Here is a 22,067-nt window from a genome sequence, read left to right on the forward strand (position 1 = left end):
AGTTAAATTAGTTCCCGTTGTGGCTCATTGGTTAACGAATCCGACCAGGAACTATGAGATTGTGGGTTCGATCCCTGGCCTTGCTCAGTGGGTTAAGGATCTGGTGTTGCCATGAGCTGTGGTGTAGGTTGCAGATGCAGCTCGGCTCTGACATTGCTGTGGCTCTGGCGTAGGTCGGTGGCTATAGTTCTGATTAGACCACTAGCCTGGGAACATCAATATACTGTGGGTGCGCCCCTAGAAAAGACAAAAAATAAAATAAAAGCAGTTAAACTTTTAGTGAATCTTGCTCTTGAAATAAACCTCCCTTGTCTAGAGGTAAAATGGGTTGCATCACTCTCAGTATCTCGGGTAGAATAAAGTCTAAGCCACCGTATGAGCAATTACTACTGCATGGAGAGGGAAATCGGCCTGCTGTCTTTTTCTTATCTCAAAACTAACCACAAATCAGGGTAACTAAAATCCAGCACCTATCTGAATTAGGATCAACTATAAAACTGCTAGATATTTCCACGTCTCAAAATAGTGTAGGTGAACCATAAAAGTATTTACTTTCAACTTTGGAGACTTCTCTTGACTGTGGCAGTATGTGCAAAGATAACTGATCATGAAGAACTTCATAAATAGTCATTTTCCAATGGAAAACTCTTGGGAGTTAATGCATTATAATTTACACCTGGAATAAAACAAATGAGAAAAATGATGACAGTTGGAGTATGTCAAACTCAACTGTGCTGGTTTTTATTCACAAAATCTGCTTAAAAGTAAGTTAGATGCAGAGAAACATGGTATAAAATACTACATACATTCTCATCATACACAGATGATACAAACGTATTTTCCTTTCATAAAAATTTTCACATTTTGTTTTAATGGGAAACAACTGTTTATCTTTCAGATCATATAATTTTTCTTCAGAATCTGTGCATATTCTTGGGATGCTTTCACAAGCTGATCATCGGTAGACCTTGGAGGAGAAGCTCCGTAGGATCCAGATTCAAATTCAGCAGCAGCTGAAGAGAAAAAGAAAGGATGGCTTTATCTAAAATACTTCCTAGTTAACTAAATATAAGTTGGTATAGTGGAGTCCTTTCTATGTGTTAAGAAGAATGAAAAACAGCCATATTCGACTACAACCAAAATACGCAATGACTATTTTACCATTTGTCCCCGTGGTTACATGCTGAGCTAACTGCTCTTGAGGCTGAGTACTGGAGCTTCTGGTTTTCTCATTCCCCATTCATTTACTCCACATCCAGGTGCTAAGCTGCTGTGACAAGCACTGGAATGACAAGTGGAAGGTGACACAGGCCACCCTGAAGAATCGCATACTCTCGACTGGAAAAATAGATGAACAGGTCATTTCCATACAGAGTCATAAGTCCTATGACAGGTACAAACGAGGACACGATTGGTACACTTAGAAGGGACATCCAGCTTGGTGTCAATATTGCCAGCTTTTGGGTGGAGGTGATATGGATATAGATGCGTGAAGGACAGGAAGAAGTTTGGGAAATGGAGGGAAGAAGCAAACACAAAGGGCAGAGGTGAGGCAGAGCTGTCTGGAATTGTCAGCTGTCTGTCTGATGGATGCCAGACAGAGGAAAGGGGCAGAGGAGGGAGATAGGCTGAATCCTTCCTCAAGAGCCAAACAGACTTGGGTATTTTTATTCCATGCTAAGGAATTTGGAATTTTTCCTGAGGGCAAAAGAGAAACCAATGACAAAGTCAATGACAGAAAGTTCAAATGTCACCCACCAAGTGACAGCTGCATGGACTGGGATTGGCCTTAGTCACTGATGGAACTTGAGAAGTTGGTGAGCACCATGTTTTCTGAGATCAGTGTCAGTGTGCAGGTGGACAGATCCATGGGGATGGCGGACAAGAGGAGGGACAGAGCCACAAAGGAAAAGAAATAGCAGATTGTTTGAGATTTGTTGGAAAGCTATGGAACATGAGGAAAAAGTATATTTTTCCATTATGAAATGTTTACACTTTCGCATTTTTCATGATATAAGAAAATACTGAATGTAGTATCTGTTATGCAAACAATGGAAAGAGATGCCATTTACTGTTCACAGTTTATTTCAGAAGTCAATGTGTAAATTCATAAATTTTGACAACATACCTCTTGCTAGTTCTCTACTTATATTTTCTTGCAACTCCTGGTGAATCTGAAATTGTCACATATTATTTATAATGTTAAGTTACACAAGAGACATTATCATACAAATGACACACAGCTGATGAAATATGGCCTGTAAATAATACTTTAAGAGACTAGACCTAACTTGGAGATTGCTCAAATGGAAAAATAATCGCACAAATAAAATAAAATAGATTCCTTCTTATTTTGATTTTAGTTAACAGGGAACATACATATGTAAGGGTATTTTGATTAATCTGATGAAATTACAATAAATATTGGCCCATTGAATATACATAATCTTAGAGGGTGATACTGGATTTTTCTGGTACAAAGAAGTTTAAACAATTCAAGTCACATTTTATACTGAATGCATTATTTTGTAATTCTTAAAAAAACTGCCCTTGAAATGAGCTTTCCGTTCGTGCACTTTTATGAAACTAATATTTTAAGGTATATTCCATGGTAATAATTTTTCAACACAGAATCTTAAATACATAAATGAAGAAAGTGGTTCTGTTGCAATGTCATGTGAAACTTCTGTAGGCAAATAATAATAATAATAATAATAATATAATCTGCTTGAAGAAAGAATAGGAGCTAGAGTCAGCTTTCAAACTGGCTTTCTGATTCATGACTTTTTATAATTAGAAACAAGGAAAACAATATATAATGCTTTAACTTTGTTTTCATTCCAGAAAATTAGGGCCAGCTCTTGGCAACATCTAAAATATAGTTACCTATCTAAGTTTGAAATGTTTAGGAGCATTTCAAACTAGTATATTATAAGTGTCTCCACCTAGAGTGTTCTTTTTACTATTTTTCTTATAAAAGGCACCCTCTCACTAAATAGGGTCTAAAGCAGTTTACGGAACCTCACACTGTGGTGATAATGATAACATGACAGACAACGCCCTTGTCAAGTGTAGGTGCCAAGACACATTTTTGCCTAATACTTTCCAATATTTCAGACTGTTTTCCATAACATTTATCTAACAACAGGCATTTTTGAGAGGCCGAAGAAAATGAATAATGTGAAAACATTCCTAGATAGGTCCTGTGAAAGTAACCTATCATAACAGATAAAAGGAGAAGCCTTTATTGAAATAATTTTATATTACCAGGAATAAACACTATGCAAAAATGTGTCACATTTTTACATGAGTTGAATTAGGGGACTTACCAGTGTAAGATGACTGTCTTTTCTGCCCAAAGCTCTTTTCCTAAATATGTACTTTGGAGACCTTTATGTTGATGTCTAGGTGAGGATGGCATTCAGATGAAGGAAGTAGTTTGAGGTCCAACGTTAATAAAGAGAACACACCTGCAGTTTGCTTTAAGCGTTTCCACTTAACAAAAACAAAGTGAAAAAAATTAGATACATGGTTTTCCTATCTGTAAATTGTTAACTGTAAAGATTTTTAACTAGAAGGAGTCCCTCCTGACCTGTAGTTTCCCAACTATGTTCCATAGAAAAGGAAGGTCCCCTTGGGGACACTGTAGGATTAAGGGACAGAGAAGCTTCAGCTTTGAGTCTCCTTCCCTCCTCTGACTAAGCAGCTCTATGCTTGTCTCTGTTTCATATAATACAGTTTCATGCAAATATATATATATTTTTTTAAGAAAAAGAAACGTTCTTTTCTTTGAAAAAAAATTAAGGTAGGAAAGTCATTGATTTACTCAGTCCCTAGTTTGACAAGAAGTAAGGAAGGCTCAGAGAGGCTGCAGCTTGAATAGGGTCACAAAGCCCAAAGGCCCTCTTACTCAATCTAGAGTTGAATGCCAGCTACTTCCTCAGATTAGGGAAAAACACACAGATTTTAAACTACAATTTAGAGAAAATAAATACGTACGACTGTCATGTAGCTCAATGATGTTTGTGGCACGAGACATGCAGTAGTAGCTTTCTGACAATTTAGTTACATTTTAAAGGCATGAACAAGAATAAATTATTACTGTAACTCCTATTATATGCAATCAATGTAATCAATTTAAAAAAGCCCACTTTTTTTTTTTTTTAAACCACAGGACAGGGAACTTGAGAAAATCTTTAATGGAAACAAGCTGGCTGAAACTGAGATTCTTACTTAAAACAATATTCATTTCCTCCAAGTAAAATTTGTTTTACCAAAGTGACTCAACAAAAGAATTCTCCCCCTTGGGAGTTATATATGGCAAAATTTAGAACACAAAACAGATTTCTTTTGACCACCTAGCATCCATCTCTCCACTCTCTCATCATTACCTGCTGTGTACAAAAGACAGAAGCTTAATCCCAATTGCAGTTTAAATCCAGACAGAAATTATAGGTGAGCTTCATTTCCTTGGCCTACAGTTACCAAGTGACAACACACCCCCCCTCTACCCTCCTTGAGAGAGGAGAGGAGATTTACCGAATGGGTGAATCTGGAAGAAGGAACTAAGGAGTGCTTGCTTCGTTCCAAGTCTCTTCTTTGAAAAGATGTGTCTGCCCAGAGCACCTTGAACTTGGGTCTCACACCTGCAGTAAGCAGCCTGCCCCTTGGACAGGCCTCCTCCCCTTAGGCCTGCGAGGGGTAGGGCCCAGTTGGGGATGAATATTCGGAGCCCACTGTGGCCGCACGTCTGGACTGCATCCTCCAATTCATCAGTATGTGCCAGTGAGGAAGCTACTTAGCTGGTCTCCACCTGCCTGCCTCCTTCCCACCTTCTGTCCTCCCAAGGAGAAGAGCAGTGTCATTTGCCACCTAGCCCACCAGGCTCCACCAAGGACAATGAGCAGACAACACTCAAATGTTTTCTTCTTCTCTGTCTGTATAATTCGTGCACACTGTTCAAAACAACCCATACTTCTTTTTCTTTTCACATCCACAACTGGGACATATGGAAGTTTCTGGGCTAGGGGTCAAATCAGAGCCGCAGCTGAGACCTATGCCACAGCTTCTGGGATCCATAGAATGCCCAACCCTATTTTAAAGCAGGGAGAAATTGAGAGAAATGTTTTAGAGAAATAGAGTGAAGCCATCCCAATACAAAGAACAACAAATACAAATATATGATCATTTGTGCAACCATAATGTATTACCATTAAGTGGTATTTGAGATCACAGGCTGGAAAATAACGGTGCATTCCCTTTTGGAGACCAGTTTGATAAAGACACACACACCACACACACGCACATACACACGCACTTCCAAAGTTCATATACTTTCAGTAATTATTGATGCTTTTAAGTTGAAATCTAGTATCATTCTTATTTTGAGTGTTACAAAAGTAAATGCACCCAGGAAAATGTAATAAAATCAAGCCCTTTAAACCACTTCATTATCCAACTGTAAAAAGGTTAATGTGTGAAGGAAATTACACTTGACAGTTTGTTAGCAGAAATACATGTGTTTTGCTACAGAGGAAAGTACTGAGGAAGATTTTGTTGATCAAGGCAACTGAAAAATGAAGCACAGAGGGAAAAACTGAATGAAAAAGAATGAGAAGAAGCTAAGGAATTACCCTTATCTTTCAAAAATAAAATGCCTGCTCACCAGTCCATGTGGACAAATTGAAGTGGGGACATGAGGGATCATACGAAGCACAGAGGTGAACTCTGCCTCTGCCTTCTGAGAAACTAGCTTAACTGCTGTGATCCTTTGATCAGAGATAAAACTCAGAGTGGAAGGCGCTGCCTTGGTGATGTCAACCACAGGCTTATTTTTTTAAAAGAAATGTAACTCAATATTCTGTTGCGACGTGACATTCATGTTAAAAGTTTTTAAGTCAGAAAGAGACAAATACTGTATGCTATCACTTACGTCTGGAATCAAATATATACGGCAGAAATGAATCTATCTACAGAAAAGAAACAAACTAATGGACATGGAGAGCAGCCTTGTGGTGGCCAAGGGGAAGGGGAGGGAGTGGGTGGATGGGGAGTGTGGGGTTAGTAGAAGCAAACTATTGCATTTGGGTGGATAAGCAATGAGGTCCTGCTCTACTTAATTTTTCAGCTCCTTGATCAAAATCCACCCCTTTCTATCATTTTAGACAGTATGTTAACATGTTGCCTAGCAGAAATAATTACATCCTAGAAGGCACCTTCTTTCTGTAAGTGTGACTAAGAATTTTGTAAACCATACTAGTATAAGAACTCTTTTAAGGCATCCTGTCTGTAGTGATTATGGAGACATGTCTTTGCATCTTGACGGAATATTTTTTAAAATCTCATTAAATCCAGCATGATTTGACAAAGCAAGACCCCACAAGGGAGCTATGTAAATCTTGGAATGACACCATTGTGTTTAAAACAAACTGGTTTTCAATTTACATAGAAATACTAAAAAATAAATACCTCTTTCCTCCAAAAAAAATTTAAGGAACTTTTTTCTCAGCAATTTTCTCTTGCATGGCTTTTGCCTTCTGCATTTACACCCTCTTTCATCGTCATCTGATAAAATGATGCATGTTCTGATTTTTGGGGTGACAACTAACAGGAACATTTTAAGTTTGCATCATGCTTAGCAACTGACAGAAGTGCCTGACATGCATTTTCTTTTTGGATCCTAGAGTCCAGGTTCAAGACTCTGAAGTACCTAGACCTAGTTTAGCTGCAGTGCTAAGAAACCTTAGCCTTGCTCCTCTATGATTTATTATGACATGAAGCCCGTGAGAAAACAGGTTGAAACGTCATTTTAAAAGGGCCTGTGCTACTTTTCTCTGCCTCAAGAAGCTCCAGAAAACACCCTCCAAACCATCAACCCATGTGCACTGATTAAAGTGGATACTTTAGTAGCAATGAAACACAATGCAAATAGTTGCAATTTAAAGTCTCCCCATCTTTGCCACCTTAGTCCCCATTCATACAAGTCTTGGCAAGATAGAGACATAAGTGAACTTCATTTAAAAAGGTTAAATATTTCCTGGAGTTCCCTTTGTGGCTCAGCAGTTAAGGAAACTGACTAGGATCCATGAGGATGCCGGTTTGATCCCTGGCCTTACTCAGTGGGTAAACGATCTGGCATTGTTGTGAGCTGTGGTGTAGGTCACAGACGTGGCTGGGTTCTGGTGTTGCTGTAGCTGTGGTGTAGGCTGACAGCTGGAGCTCTGATTCAACCCCTAGCTTGGGAACTTCCATATTGCCATGAGTGCAACCCTAAAAAGCAAAGCAAAACAAAACAAAACAAAAAAGGTTAAATATTTCCTTTACTTAACTACATATTTAGGAATGTTCTACAACTGGTCAGTAAGACATTTTAAAAAAACAAATAAAAATGCTGGAAGTAAAATAGCAACTAAGGAGGTACTCTCATGTAAGAACATGACAAAAGTTTTTTTTTTGTTTTTTTTTGTTTTAGTGCTGCACCCGTGGCATATGGAGGTTCCCAGGCTAGGGTCAAATCAGAGCTGTAGCCGCTGGCCTGCACCACAGCTCATGGCAATGCCAGATCCTTAACCACTGAGCGAGCCCAGGGATCAAACCTGCATCTTCATGGATACTAGTTGGGTTCGTTAACTGCTGAGCCACCATGGGAACTCCCATGACAAAAGTTTTAAAACACAGAAATGATGGAGTTCCTGCTTTGGTGCAATGGGAAGGGTGGCATCTCGGTGACACCAGAACACAGGTTCAATCCCCAGACCCCACAGTAGGTTAAAGGATCCACATTGCCGGAGCTATGGCATAGGTCCCAACTGTGGCTCAGATCTGATTCCCAGTCCAGAAACTTCATATGCTGCAAGTAGGCCAAAAAAAAAAAAAAAAAAAAAAAGAAAAAAAAAACCCAAAACAGACATGAATCTTTTATTTTATTATTATGCCTGCACCAAGTGGCACATGGAAGTTTTCAGTGTACGGCTTGAATAGGAGCTGAAGCTGAGGCCTATACCGCAGCCATTGGCAACACCAGATCAGGTCACATCTGTGACCTGCCCCACAGCTTGGGGCAATGCCTGATCCTGAACCTAATGAGCAAGGCCAGGGATAGAACCTGCATCTCACGGACACTGTGTCGGGTTCTTAACCCACTGAGTCACAATGGGAACTAAATCTTTAGTGTTACAAGTTTATTTGACCCATAAAAGGGTTTTATCTTAGCTTCCTTTAAGAAAAAAACATCCACATGTGGTTAAGGGTTTGGATGCCAATCATTTGCTTATTCTTAGGGGTAGAAAAATTGGGGTGCAGCAAAACTTGAAGATTATTATGAACTATGGCCAAACTGAAATCAATTAGAAAGTATGCCAGACATCTGAGAGTATATTTTTTGGTTGTCAGGCAATAAAATCTAGTTTCTAAAATAGAATTTAAGGAGTTCCTGTTGTGGCTCAGGGGTAATGAACGAGAATGGGGGTTCAATCCCTGGCCTCCCTCAGTGGGTCAAGGATCTAGCATTGCTAGAAGCTGTGATGTAGGTCACAGATGCAGCTCAGATCCTGCATTGCTGTCGCTGTGGTGTAGGCCAACATCCGCGGTTCGGATTGGACCTCTAGCCTGGGAACTTCCATATGCTGCACATGCAGCCCTAAAAAGCAAAAAAAACCCAAAACAAACCAAGACAAAAGAAACAAACAAACAAAACCCAAGAATTTAAATGCAGCTTTTCAAGACTTTTAAAATCTGTCAATTAATTACATTTATTGAATAAAGTTAATGATAGGTGTCTCTTAAAAATGAGAAATCCAGGGACTTAAAAAATTACAAAATTTGTCTTCTTTCTTTATTAGCACAAATAATTCTAGCTTTTACCTCGTGTGCATAATTCAAGTGAACAACTCAGAATTTCACCAATTAAAAGCACCAGATGTATCAGAAATCTGAAACCCAAGGAAGAAAGGATAATCTAACTAACCTTGGTCAAGTAAGTCTCCCATGCTGGTATTTGCAGGGCGTGAATGTGAGGTAAAAAACACTCCGTTTTCTCTGGGAGTAAGATTTCTACTGAACACTAAACTGTAGGAGCAGTTCTGAGTAATTATGCAGTAATTATGCCACACGGGAAGTCCTGAACATACAATGATTGTGGAGATTTGCAGCATCAGGCAACTCCAGGACTGGCCTTGACAGTAAGAGTGTTGAGCAAAGATCTGTCCTGCTCTTTCTCCACCAGAAATCTGGTACAGATCTCAGCCAGCCCCTCAGTATTCCTGTGAAGATTGCAAAAAGCAAATTACATGCATTTCATTTTTCCCTCAATGATTCCTAAATGATTTGCATGATTAAGTTGTCACCATAAGAGTAAATGGAATGTCCCATTGAACTGTGTTTTAACACTGAAAATGTTTCAGAGCAGAAGTACTCGTGTGTCTGAGAGATTATTATTATTATTATTTTTTTTTTGCTGCACCTGTGGTACATGCAAGTCTCCTGGCCAGGAACCAGCGCCACAGTCGGAGCCAGACCTGCAGTGACAGTGCAGGATCTTTAACGTGCTGTGACACAAAAGAACTCCCGTGTGTAAGGGATTCTCAATGAGCAATTCAAAGTCAGGAGAGGAGAGAAATGATGTCAGTGATGGAGGGGGTTAGTAGGTGACACCTGCTGCCTTTTGGAATGCCAGCACTTAGACATATTTTAAGGAAACCAATAAAGGGATAAAAAATAAACCATCCCTCAAAGACCTTTTCAAGTGTTGGCTTTTATCACCTTGTACACACCTTTCACTCATTACCTTGGAGAAGTCAAGCATGTGGCCCTGAGGAATAATTCAGATCAACAGCCTCAAGGGAAGGATGAGAGCGTCCACTTGGTGATCAAGAAGAACGGAAACAGCTGCAGAGGCGGCTACACGTATCCCCCACTTTTCAAAAGTCTACTTGATGTTACTTTGCTTTTGTGAAAGGCCCACATCAGCATGTTTTTGATAACTGAAAAAAATCTGAAGAGAATTTCTGCTGTTATGAAAGAGGCAAAAACCAAAGCAGAGGTCAGTGTGCATTTTGCAGAGTCATCTCAGAGGCAACGCACTCCAAGCAGGGAGAGTCGCCCCACCAAGCTCCTCCCCCACATTATCCTGCTCCATCATCAGTGACCAGACATTCAGCATCTCAGCATCCAGCCCCCAAGGTTTGAACTGTGTCAGGAGCATCCGTGCTTTATGTATGCATATTTATTTTATGCACCCGCTAGCAAGATATGTCCTCAGGTTCTGCTTCTTTGCTTTATGACCCTTGGGCTTTAGGGCAGGTTTCATAGGAATGCTCTGCTTTTGGATAGTGGGAAACCTGTAGCTTAGAACATTATTATTTTTTATATAATGATTTTTTTTCCCCATTATAGCAGGTTTACAGTTTTCTGTCAATTTTCTACTGTCCAGCATGGTGACCCAGTTACGCATACATGTACACATTCTTTTTTCTCACATTATCCTGCTCCATCATAAGTGACCAGACATAGTTCCCAGTGCTACCCAGCAGGATCTCATTGCTAATCCATTCCAAAGGCAACAGTACATTATTTACCAAAGTACTGGAGGGGGGATCTGCCCTTTCTGTCTTCCACACACCCCCCTTGGCAGGGCACTGTACTACTTTTAGCCACCATGTGAAGTATACTGCCCTTCGCCCCATGTTAATTTTCCCCTATTTCACAAGCAAGCTTTTCTATAGATTAGAAACATTTAAAACAGCAGAAATTGCCCCAGGGCGCCCCCTAGGGATGACACCAAACATCAGAATGAAGATAGTAAATTACCAAAAGCCAAATTGTGGCCCTTCTGGTTTAAGTTGTCACCTTCCAAAAAATAAACGCATTGATTATTTATTGATTATTTATGGTAATTCAAACAAGAAATTCTATAATACTATCATTGTCTAAATGACAAAGCTTCAAAAACACTTGGATTCTCTGTGTTTTAACTTACTTGTTCATTATATTTTCCAATCACTTTCTAAAATTTTGTTCTTCTAGGTAGAGTCACTTATATGTTTCCAATCCTGATTTATTAGAATATTAGTGAAAACTTTTTGCTTTGGAGAGTTCAGATTCCAGATCTCTCATTTTGAGTTCCATCTGACTTCTCATTGAAACATACTTACTCTCCCAAAACTGGACCATTTTTTCTTGAGATGCTGCCTGTGCCTAAAGCAAATTAAAAGGATACATTTTTAAAATAATTATAATCTGAATAAATCTAGTATATTTGTTCCCTTTAGTCAATGATTCAAAGAGCAACTCTAAATGTGTGTGTGGAGTGGGGGGGAAGCTGAACTTTAACGTCTCATCAGTGTCGAGTGAATTAAATCAGAATCATAAAGTTGAATCAACCCTCATATTATTGGTCATGTAATCTAAGATAAAGAGTCATAGTTTCCATTTAAAATTTTAAAAATTGAAATACAACTTCATTTAATTTATAATTCCGTACAAGTTAAGAGTAATCCAAGAGTCTGATATAATTTTAAAATCACAGTATTTTCCTTTTCCTCCTAATAGTCTTGTTTGATACCAATTGGTGTGATTCTCATTCCAATCGAAAAGATCAACTTAGTGATAATAATGATGGAAACTGAAATATTTTAAGGGAGAAACAAATGCTACCTTCCTTTCAGAAATCTATCAGACAAACTATTTTAAGTAGATGAAACATATAACATGAATCCATCCAAGATGTAATTCAGAGTAAAGTGAATTCAAGCACATTACAGGTCCATAAATTAACCTGAAGAATTTAAGTTGAATTTTAATTTTTTCTACTATCTCCTGTCTTGCATTTTCTTCCCTCTCCCATTGACAGGGCTCTACTTGACTGCATCCTACCTTATTCATTTCTATGTGGTGTTTTAGGTTTGCTACTTCCTGTTCCAACTTCTCTTAATGCATCTCTAGTTCTTCACATCCCCTTTGCATTCCTTTCATAGACAGTAATTTCTGTTGAAGAACTTGTGTTTTGGAATCCAGATATAGACACTCTGAAGAGGCAGATTCCAGCTGTGCTGCCAGATCATCAATCTGCAAGAGTAAAATGATCCAGTTGAAGGAGGGAAGTAGACTCACCACAGCCTAATTCAAAACCAGTATCACATTCTGAAATAAATTCAGTTACAGTAAAATTATATCTGTATTGCCAAATGTAGAACCTCTGATAAGTCAGAAAATCAAGATAAGAGTTCAAACCACCAAGAGTCACAAAAATAAATTATTAACTGTCATTGTCTTTTTTATACAACATTTACACTTGATTTTACACTTTGTCACAGTTATTTCACATCTTTTCTCCATAAAATGACTATAAGTCATCTCGTAGAGAAAATCTCTTAATACTTCCCCCTCATTTTTTTTTTTTTTGTCTTTTGAGGGTCACACCCAAGGCACATGGAGATTCCTAGGCTAGGGGTCCAATCAGAGCTGTAGCCACTGGCCTACTACAGAGCCACAGCAATGCGGGTTCCAAGGCAGGTCTGCGACCTACACCATAGCTCACGGCAACTCCCGATCCTTAACCCACTGAGCAAGGCCAGGGTTCAAACCCATGTCCTCATGGATGCCAGTTGGTTCATTAATTGCTGCGCCATGATGGGAACTCCACTTTCCCCCTCATCTTGACTCTCCATGATTTTTAAAGAAGTTTTAGGAATATCATACTGAATTCTTTAGGGCTGAGTTAATAAATGCCTCCCAAAATAAGACTTTGAAAAGAAGACTTAATTAATGAACCTTGTTAATATGCATTCTAAGGCCATAAGCCTTTTGCTGAACTACAAATAGTTTATGCTAATTCGAATTTCATTCCAAGGAGAAATGATTCACTGGGTTACGGAGAAATCACATCTCCCAGTGGACAAGTTTACTGAGATGACCCACGCAGTTTCCTGAACCAGACAATGCCTCAATTTTTCTCATTCTTTGTTACTTTCTAGAAAATAAGAGAACATACTAAACCCAAACAAAGCAAAACCTCCCTGGAATTTCGGAAACACTGAGCTGGGAAGCGGTGCTCTCCTTCTGATGCAATGATGACTTGGTAAGACAAGGTGAGTGGATGTGGTGGTTTAAAAACATGTCTACAAATGCTTGGACAAGTACTTCTCTCATGAAAGTCACTCTTCTTTGACATGTGCTGGCCTCTGTAACTGGTGTATGGTGGATAGAATATGGGGGAACTGCTATGTGATTTCTAAGGGTAAACAGCATCTGACCCTCACTCTGGAGGGAAGCTCACTTTTACAACCAGCCTCCTGGTTGCGAATAAGCCCAGGACACACAGGGAATCTTTGTTCATGGCTGAGTCCCAGCTGACCACCTCAGCCACCATGCCAACCCAAAGCCACCTCCAACTGCCAGGCATGTGCAGGAATAAGTTTTTACATGACTGTGGTCCCTGCCTTCAAGTGGAGAAGAAATGAGCTTGTCTCCCTGAGCCCTGCCTAAATGTAGATTTGTGAACAGAGTAAATGCTGTTTTGAACTGCTAGGTTTTGAGGTGATTTATTTTACAATTTATTAGCAATAAATAACCAGCACAGATAATGGTATTAACAATGGGGTGCCAGAGTTCCTGTTGTGGCACAGCTGAAATGAATCTGACTAGTAACCATGAGGATGTGTGTTTGATCCCTGGCCTCACTTAATGGTTCAGGGATCCCGTATTGCTGTGAGCTATGGTGTAGGTCACAGATGCAGCTGGGATCCTGTGTTGCTGTGGCTGTGGTGTAGGCGGGTAGCTGCAGCTCTGATTTGACCCCTAGCCTGGGAACTTTCCTATGCTGTAGGTGCAGCCCTAAAAAGCAAACAAACCAACATACAAAACAAACAAAAAACCAAAAAGGTGGCATTGCCATTGAAAAAGTAATTAAAACATGTGGGAATACATTTGAACCTGGAGGTAGGTGAACCTGAGTGGCTATAGAGAAGAACAAGAATAAAAACCCAAGGGCTTTGTGAGACTGTTAAGGGAAGCCTGATGGCCTTTGAACAGGCCGACAGTGACAGCTTCTAGACAAGGAAAGATGATGACATGAAACCCAAAGGAAAGGGGACTCATGCTATTCGATAGCTGAAAGTAAAATTGATGAGAGGGATAAGCTAATAAAAAAGATTATTAAATATAAAGAAACCAGTATGGTCAAATATCTGTATCCCATTTACAGCACCTCCACATTCCACCTGTCTAATATCACTAAAATAGAGAAATGGCTTCTGGCTAACATCACATGTAGGGCACTGCCAGGAAAACATGGTCTAAAGATGAAGCCATGTCTGTAAAACACTCTTGTTAAGACCTTGGAAAGATTTAAGGTCTGCCTCTAATTCTTTTAAGGATCTTAAAGCATAAGAATTTTGAAGGTATCATCCCATGACAGCTTCGCAGGAAGCCCAAGGTGAACAGCTTATCTCTAAAAGCTTCTCCTGAGGGAAGCTTTTCCAATGGAACAAACCCCAATAAAACTCACAGGAAACTCCAGGTTTTTAAGAGAACTGTGGAAGCAAACACACTGCTACAACAATTGGGCTAAAAGAGATTAAGACAGTACAAAATGAGAAGAGGTCTTAAAATGGTTTTCCTTAGAAGTTCTGCAAGGAGGAAGCTGCCTGAGAAAACTACTCAGTGACAAACACAGGCCACTGCTTATGAACAAGACAGAACAAAGAGCTCAGAGGGTAGAGCACAGGAGAACTTCTCCCATGGTTAGGACTAAATCCTAATCAAAGAGCAGGCATCAGGCTGTATTTCAAAACTGCTATGGGCCACAGTGCCTCTCGTTTTCCATTTCTGAATGGACTGTTGTGTGTGGGAGGTAGAGAACTTGACTCTTTAGTTCACAAGTCTCAGTAGACATAGGGCTTTACTTAAAGGGATAAACTCTAGATACCACACCCAGGTACTTCTTTCCTATCTGTACCTGATGAAGATGGTACAGTCTGGGACTTGAGCCTACACCTGACACCTAACAATTGAGACTTGTGGGAGAACTGGGTAGGGATAAAGGTATTTTTCATGTGGATGGAATATAAAAAATTGTGGCCAGTGAGTAGACAATGCTGGTTTTTCAATGTAAACATAAGTTTAAAAAAATTCATCCCATAAAAGAGGTAGGACATGGGGTAACCTTAAGTGACTTGTTCCTAATGAGCAGAATATGGTGAAAGTGATACTGTGTGAACTGCAAGGCTAGGTTAGAAAAGACAACACAGCTTCTGCCTGGCCCTTAACTTCGGAAGCCAGAACCCTGTTGTGAGGAAGCTCAGGGCCACAAAGATAGCTCAGGTGTTCAGGGCAGGTGTGTCACCTGCCTGCCCCAACTAAAGTTCCAGACAACAGCCAACACCAACAATCAGACATGTGAGTGAACAGACGTTCAAGTGATTCTAGCCCCAGCCTTTGAGCTGCCCCAGCTGAAGCTGAGGGGTACAGAGGCCAGCAGTCCTGGCCACATTCTTCCAAGCATAGACTGTGACCACAACACACATTGTTTAAGCCACTAAACTTTGGGGAATTTGTTAAGCAAAAACAGATAAACAAGAAATTGGATGAAAAAAGAGATAATAAGAAACAAAACCACAGTAGAAACGGGTCTCCTATAAACTGGAATCTAAGAAAGGCTGAGAGAATTTCTTTTTTTTTTAAATTATCTTTTTAGGGCCACAACCAAGGCATTTGGAGGTTCCCAAGCTAAGAGTTGAATCAGAGCTACAGCTGCCAGCCTACACCACAGCCACAGCAACTCGGGATCCGAGCCACATCTGTGACCTATGCCACAGCTCACGGCAACACCTGATCCTTAACCCACTGAGCGCAGCCAGGGATCAAACCCACATCCTCATGGATCTTAGTCGGATTTGTTACCACTACGATAGGAACTCCCAAGATTAATTTCTTAATGACAAAAAAACACTGAAGAGAAGAAGCAGATAAATTAGAAGAAACACCTAAGAACTACTGAGGAGGAAGTTTTTTTAGGGTTCCCTTCAATTCCAATTTCTCAAAAATAGGTACGTTTGCCACCTTAAAATTTCCCCTCAAGTTTGAGGATAAGGAAGCCTGGTAAGCAAGGAGACGTATGATTTGTGGTACAGTCCAATAGTCCGTTTAATAACCAAAATCAGACTTTTTACTTCATTTCAATTAATGGAAATTTCTAGATTTAGTCAGCTTTTAGTATTTATTAATCTAGCACCCAATCTTCATTTTCCTTTCCTCAGAGAGGAAATAAGACCCTATGGAATCAATTTATTTTCTCAGTAGTAAAACAAATGTGGTGACCCTTGGCAGTCCTTAAGTTAAATACAGTCCTCCCTTTACTTTACTAAAAGCTTGTCCTATGGGGAGGAAAGACTGTCCCATCTTATATTGTAACACAATGCTTCTCCATATGGCCCAATCTGTATTTCAAACTTTGAAATTTTGAAATAGAAATTACTAATGTATAATTTGTCTCTGATAATTTGAATATTACCTGATTTTTTTTTTTTTTTTTTTTTTTTGCTCCATCTGTGACATGTGGAAGTTCCTGAGCCTTGGATTGAACTTGTACCCAGCAGTGACCTGGGCTGCTGCAGTGACAATGCCAGACACTAAATATGCTGTGCCACAATGGAATTCTGAATATTATCTGGTTATTAACAGCTATACTCTTGAAAACTGTTCTTTGGATGGTATGAAATATTTCTTCCATTTATTATATATTAAGCTATAAAGTACAGCTATGCATCTCTTTCTCTTTAAGTAAAAGGAGGTGGCTACAAAGAACTGTGGATTCTGAGAGCAGGATCTATGCCGAGAACAAGATCAGCACCAGTGTTGTACACAAGAACCAAGTCAAATGAGGATTTAATTGTGAATTGCAAGATGATGGATTGGCGAGACCTCCAAAGAGGAAGGCTATAGCCAAGAGTTAATCTCCTCCTCCTAGATGGGGAAATTTATGGATGAGCCTATGAATTATAATGAGTTAAACATAATGGAGTACATAGTAGATGGAGGCAGCAGATCCTGTGACCAAGATTTGATGGAAACTGGAGAGTGGGAAGCACTGGGTGAGAGACTAAATGTTTGAATGGAGGGGAAAAAAGAAGTGGACTTTATCTTTGTAAGCCTACATCACATCATGGAGTCAGCAAGGCATAAGGTGGCTACAGTCTTTTAGAAGCAGAAATCTGCATAGCGGTAGTTAAAACCATTCCACTACATTGCTTTTGTATCATTACATAAAAGAGCTGGTAACATGCAGGATGACTGGGAAAGAGTTCTCATAAAATCTGACCTAGGACTGGCACAGGATAGACATACAGATCAATGCATTACCAGTGAGGGTCTAAAAAGAAACCCTCACATTTACAGTCAGTGGACTGGCAAATATTTTAATTTTAACTGATGGTACTGGGACAACTGGATATCCACACACAAAAGAATAAAACAAAAACTTTACGTCATACCAATGAAAAAATTAACTCAAAATGCAAGAGCTATATAACTACAAAATTCTTTAGAAGAAAACATGTGTGCTATCTTCATGACTGGATTTGACAATTCTTTCTTAGATATGACACCAAAAGATAAAAATCTATTAACTAAACTTGAAAACTTCTGTGCTTCAAATGACACCATCAATAATGGGAAATGGCAAGGTCTTGAATGGGAGAAAACACTGGAAAATCCTGTATCTGGGAAAAGAAAAATCAGTATCTAGGATACAAAAAGAACTCTTGCAACTCAACAGTAAGAGGCAAATCCAATTTAAAAATGGACAAAAACTTGAATAGACAGTTCTTCAAAGAAGATACACAACTGGATCATAAGCACATGAACAGAGCCTCTTCAGAAAAATGCAAATCAAAACCACAATGAGATGCCATTTCACACCTACTAGGGTGGCTATAATCCAAACAAAAGGGAATGGTAGGTGTTGACAGGCATGTATAGAAATGGCAACGCTGGCACACTTTGGATAAAGATGTAAAATGATGCAGCAACTCTAGAGAACAGTATGGTGGTTCCTCATAAGGCTAAACAGAGCTACCACGTGATGCGGCAATTCCAATCATAAGTGTATTTCCATACGAAATGAAAACATGTGTTCACACAAAAACTGGACATAAATGTTCACAGCGGCATTATTAACAAGAGTCCCAAAGTGAAACCATCCAAAGGTCTATCAACCGATGAATGAATAAATAAATGCGGTATGTCCGTAAAATGGGAATAATATTCACCAATAAAAAGAAATGGAGAACCAATGCCTACTACAAAATAGATGCACCTTGAAAATATGCTACATGAAAAAAGACAGTCACTTTAAAAGACTGCACATTGAATAGTTTTATTGATAGGAAATGTTCAGAAAAGGCAAATCCCATTTTAGAGACCAGGAGGAGAGTTGTGGTTCCATAGGACTGTGTAGAGTGGAGAAGGGGAAACTGGCACAGAGTACTGGCTAAAAGGTGTAGGGTTTCTTTTTAGGGTGATGAAAATGTTCCAAAATTGATTGTGGTGATAACTGTATAACTTTGAATATACTAAATGTCACTCAGCTGTAGAATTTAAAGGAATACTTTGAATATACCAAAAGTCACTCAACTGTATGATTTAAAGGAATATTTTATATGTCAATAAGGCTGTCACCAAAAAACAGCTGATGCTTTGGGTTCTGTAATGGTGTGCTGCTTGCCTTCAAATCACTGGCCAGGGTTTGAGACATAAGAGAGTCAACAGTGTGCCTTTTTGAAGAGGAAAAATCTAGCTTTTTTATTCATATTTAATCCATAAAATGAATAGGAAAAGCAATCACTCACTGCTCAAACATTGAGTGATTTATATTTATCCACATTAAGTGATTTTGGGGTCCAAAACTGATTAAAATTTATCTTATGTATTAGCATATTCATCTGAATATTCATTTCAGTTTGATTGGTTTTCAAACCACCATGGAAACTAAGCTCTCCATTTCCATATTCATTTAACTTCCTTCTCGTCTTTTCTAAGAGTTTCTTAAATCTGTAGAAATGTACAGAATAAGTCAAGTTCTTTAAGAGTAAATATTTAATACTTACTTAAACAGATATATATTCTACTATATAACATAAACAAACCTGTAAACTACAATCCTTTCTCATTTGTTCTAATCTAATATTGTTTGAAAGCATAATAACTAAATTATAATTTCAGATAAATAATATGAAGAATTTGATAAACATATGATAGGTAAAGTGTTAGTATATGTACATTATATATTACATTTTTATAGAGTTCTTATAAATAAGTTATTTTTAATATCCATTTTTAGCATGTTAACATGAAAGATTAACTTATTATCTTATTATTAAATGTTGGCAATGAACCAGAGATCAGTACCCAAGGTGAAGATCTACGAATGTTTTGAAAAGATAAAACATCCCATTTTTGCAGTCACCAATCACAGCCTATAAAAAGAAAATAAAGTACACTCAAAAAACATCAAGGCATTTACTCAAAATAGAAAAAAGAAACAAGAGAGAAAAATCTTTGGAGTCTGCATTGAGGGGAAGAGCTTTAGAAGAAAGGAAATCAGCAGAGAGAGAATGCCTCACAGTCTCCTCAAGACTGTTGTAAGAGATCTAGAAATGTTTGCTTGTGCAATGTTAACAAAATGCACAGCAACACAGAGAGAGTTAATGAGAGAATAATATTGATGAGAAGTGGGGAACAACCCTAAGTAGAATCAACCCTTGGAATCCACAGAGTTTTGGTTCCAAGACCCCTGCATACTCTGTGGATAACTGAAACCCCCAGTGCTCAAGTCCTTTCTATAAAACAGTATGGTATCTGCATGTACCCTGCACATCCTCTCATATACACATTCAATCTTCTCTAGATCACTTCTAACACCGAATACAAGGTAATGCTATGCAAAGAGTTGTAAGTACAATGTAAACCCTATGTAAATAGTTGCCAGCTTGAGACCAACCCAAGTTTTGCTTTTTGAACTATATGGAGTGTTTTTTCTGAGGTTGGTTGAATCCAGGGATCCTGAGCATGAACTGTACTCAGCAAATAAACAGAAAGGAAGCCATGTGGGGGCTTCACAGACATTGGAAACATGACTTTTTTTTTTTTCTGAGTGGTCAAAACATGATCACTAATTTTATTATTCTGTGTCATATATTTGTACATATACTTTATAACTAAAAAGAGCAGAAAGAAAATATAAGGCAAATCAAGATAATCTTTGATGTTATTAAACATGACACAAATCGGTTTTTAGATATTAAAATATGTGAGAAAAAAGAATGTATACATGTATGTGTGACCGGGTCACCTTGCCGTTCAGTAGAAAGTTGACAGAACACTATAAACCAGCTATAATGGAAAAAATAAAAATCATTATATAAAGAAAGAGGAAGGTTATTAAAAAGAGAAAAGATATCTTGCAGAAATAAAAATTCACGGTGGACAATGAAGAGTAGAGTGACTACATGCAGCAGGCACTGTCATGACTGGTTTAGAGATCATTAAAGAGTAAGCGTAACAGTGTGGCATTTAAAAAAGTTTCAGACTGTGCTTTGAGTTTCCAAAGTGAATTATAAATAGGATCATTTCTTTAATTATGAAAATACATATATAACATGAGCTTGTTTCTAGCTTTTAGTAAAATAAACTTATAGTTAAATCAGTGAATTAATAGTTGAAATGGTCTGAAATATTAAAATCTTACCCAGTAAGCTCTTTTCACAATTTGTCATTTTTCTTCGTTTCTTGATCCAAACTAGTTGCCAGAGACTGTTTCAACTCAGTGAGTTTCTTTAATTGCTCCTTTCCATCCTCAGACATTGAAAAAAAAATTAAGCAAAGTTATTTTTTTAAAACCTAGAGACGTCTTCTTTCTTAAAAATATTCTCTCTTGGAATTCCAAATGTGGCACAGTGGGTTAAGGATCCGGTGTTGTCTCTGCAGAGGTGTGGGTTTGATTCCCAGCCTGGGGTGAGTTAAGGATCTGGCATTGCTATATCTGTGGTGTAGGTCACAGCTGTAGCTTGGATTGGATCCCTGGCCTGGAAACTTCCATATGCCACAGATGCTGCCCTCCAAAAAATATTTCTCATGAATTCATGAGTAATATGTGAAACATAGTTTATGAACTTGATGCCATAAGTACAGATTTCAAAAATAATGGGAGTTCCTGTTGTGGTGCAATAGAGACAAATCTGACTAGCATCCATGAGGACATAAGTTCAATCCCTGGCAATGCTCAGAGGGTCGGGATCTGGTGTTGCCCTGGGCTGTGGTGTGGGTCTCACACTTAGCTCAGGTCCTGCATTGCTGTGGCTGTGGGGTAGGCTGGCAGCTGCAGCTGCAGCTGCCATTTGACCCCTAGCCTGGGAACTTCTGTGTGCCGCAGATACCATCCTAAAGAGCCAAAAAAAAAAAAAAAAAAAAAAAAAAAAAAGAAAAAAAAGAAAAGAAAAAAAAAGACTTTTCTTAAGACAACTTAAACTGATTTTTCATTTTCATCATTTCATCATTTTTCTGGAATTTAAATTGCCAAAATTTATTGTTAAAAACGGAGGTTTTTATACATAAAATACTAAGTGTTAATGAAAATCTTTTTAAAGGAGTGGTTATATTTACAACTCAGTTTCTAAAGATGCCCTGGAAACAGTTTCATCCATAGCTCAAGATACTCCAGGTTTTGTTCATCACATCTTGCCAAAATCACCTTTGAAAAATTCCCACACAAGTCCCATTGCTTTCTTTGTTTTGTTTTGTCTTTTTAGAGCCACACCTTTGGCATATGATAGTTCCCAGGCTGGGGGTCGAGTCAGAGCTGTAACTGCCAGTCTATGCCACAGCCACAGCAATGTCAGATCTGATCCGAGCCCTGTCTGTGACCTACACCAGAGCTCATGGCAACACAGGATCCTGAGCCCACTGAGTGAGTCCAGAGATTGAACCCACGTCTTCATGGATATTAGTCATGTTTCTTAGTGCTGAGCCACAACTGGAATCCCATTATATTTTTTATGATCTCGTGGCTATGGGAT

At 38.7% G+C, this 22,067-nt stretch overlaps 1 long non-coding RNA gene across 3 annotated transcripts; it reads right to left on the reverse strand.

Moving 5' to 3' along the window:
• LOC100736711 lies at window positions 716-20,859 on the reverse strand. Of its 3 annotated transcripts, XR_002345798.1 has the most exons (8): window positions 20,741-20,859; window positions 11,872-12,063; window positions 10,976-11,193; window positions 9,785-9,991; window positions 3,330-3,495; window positions 2,129-2,174; window positions 1,162-1,338; window positions 716-1,013 (listed from the first exon to the last, which is right to left on the reverse strand). It is a non-coding gene; the product is annotated as an uncharacterized LOC100736711 (long non-coding RNA). The 3 variants fall into 3 exon arrangements; XR_002345797.1 differs by lacking the exons at window positions 10,976-11,193; window positions 11,872-12,063; window positions 20,741-20,859 and having other exon boundaries at window positions 9,785-10,081; XR_002345799.1 differs by lacking the exons at window positions 10,976-11,193; window positions 11,872-12,063; window positions 20,741-20,859 and having other exon boundaries at window positions 1,162-1,282; window positions 9,785-10,080.

This window comes from Sus scrofa, chromosome 7 (assembly GCF_000003025.6).
Source record: "Sus scrofa isolate TJ Tabasco breed Duroc chromosome 7, Sscrofa11.1, whole genome shotgun sequence".
Taxonomy (NCBI): domain Eukaryota; kingdom Metazoa; phylum Chordata; class Mammalia; order Artiodactyla; family Suidae; genus Sus; species Sus scrofa.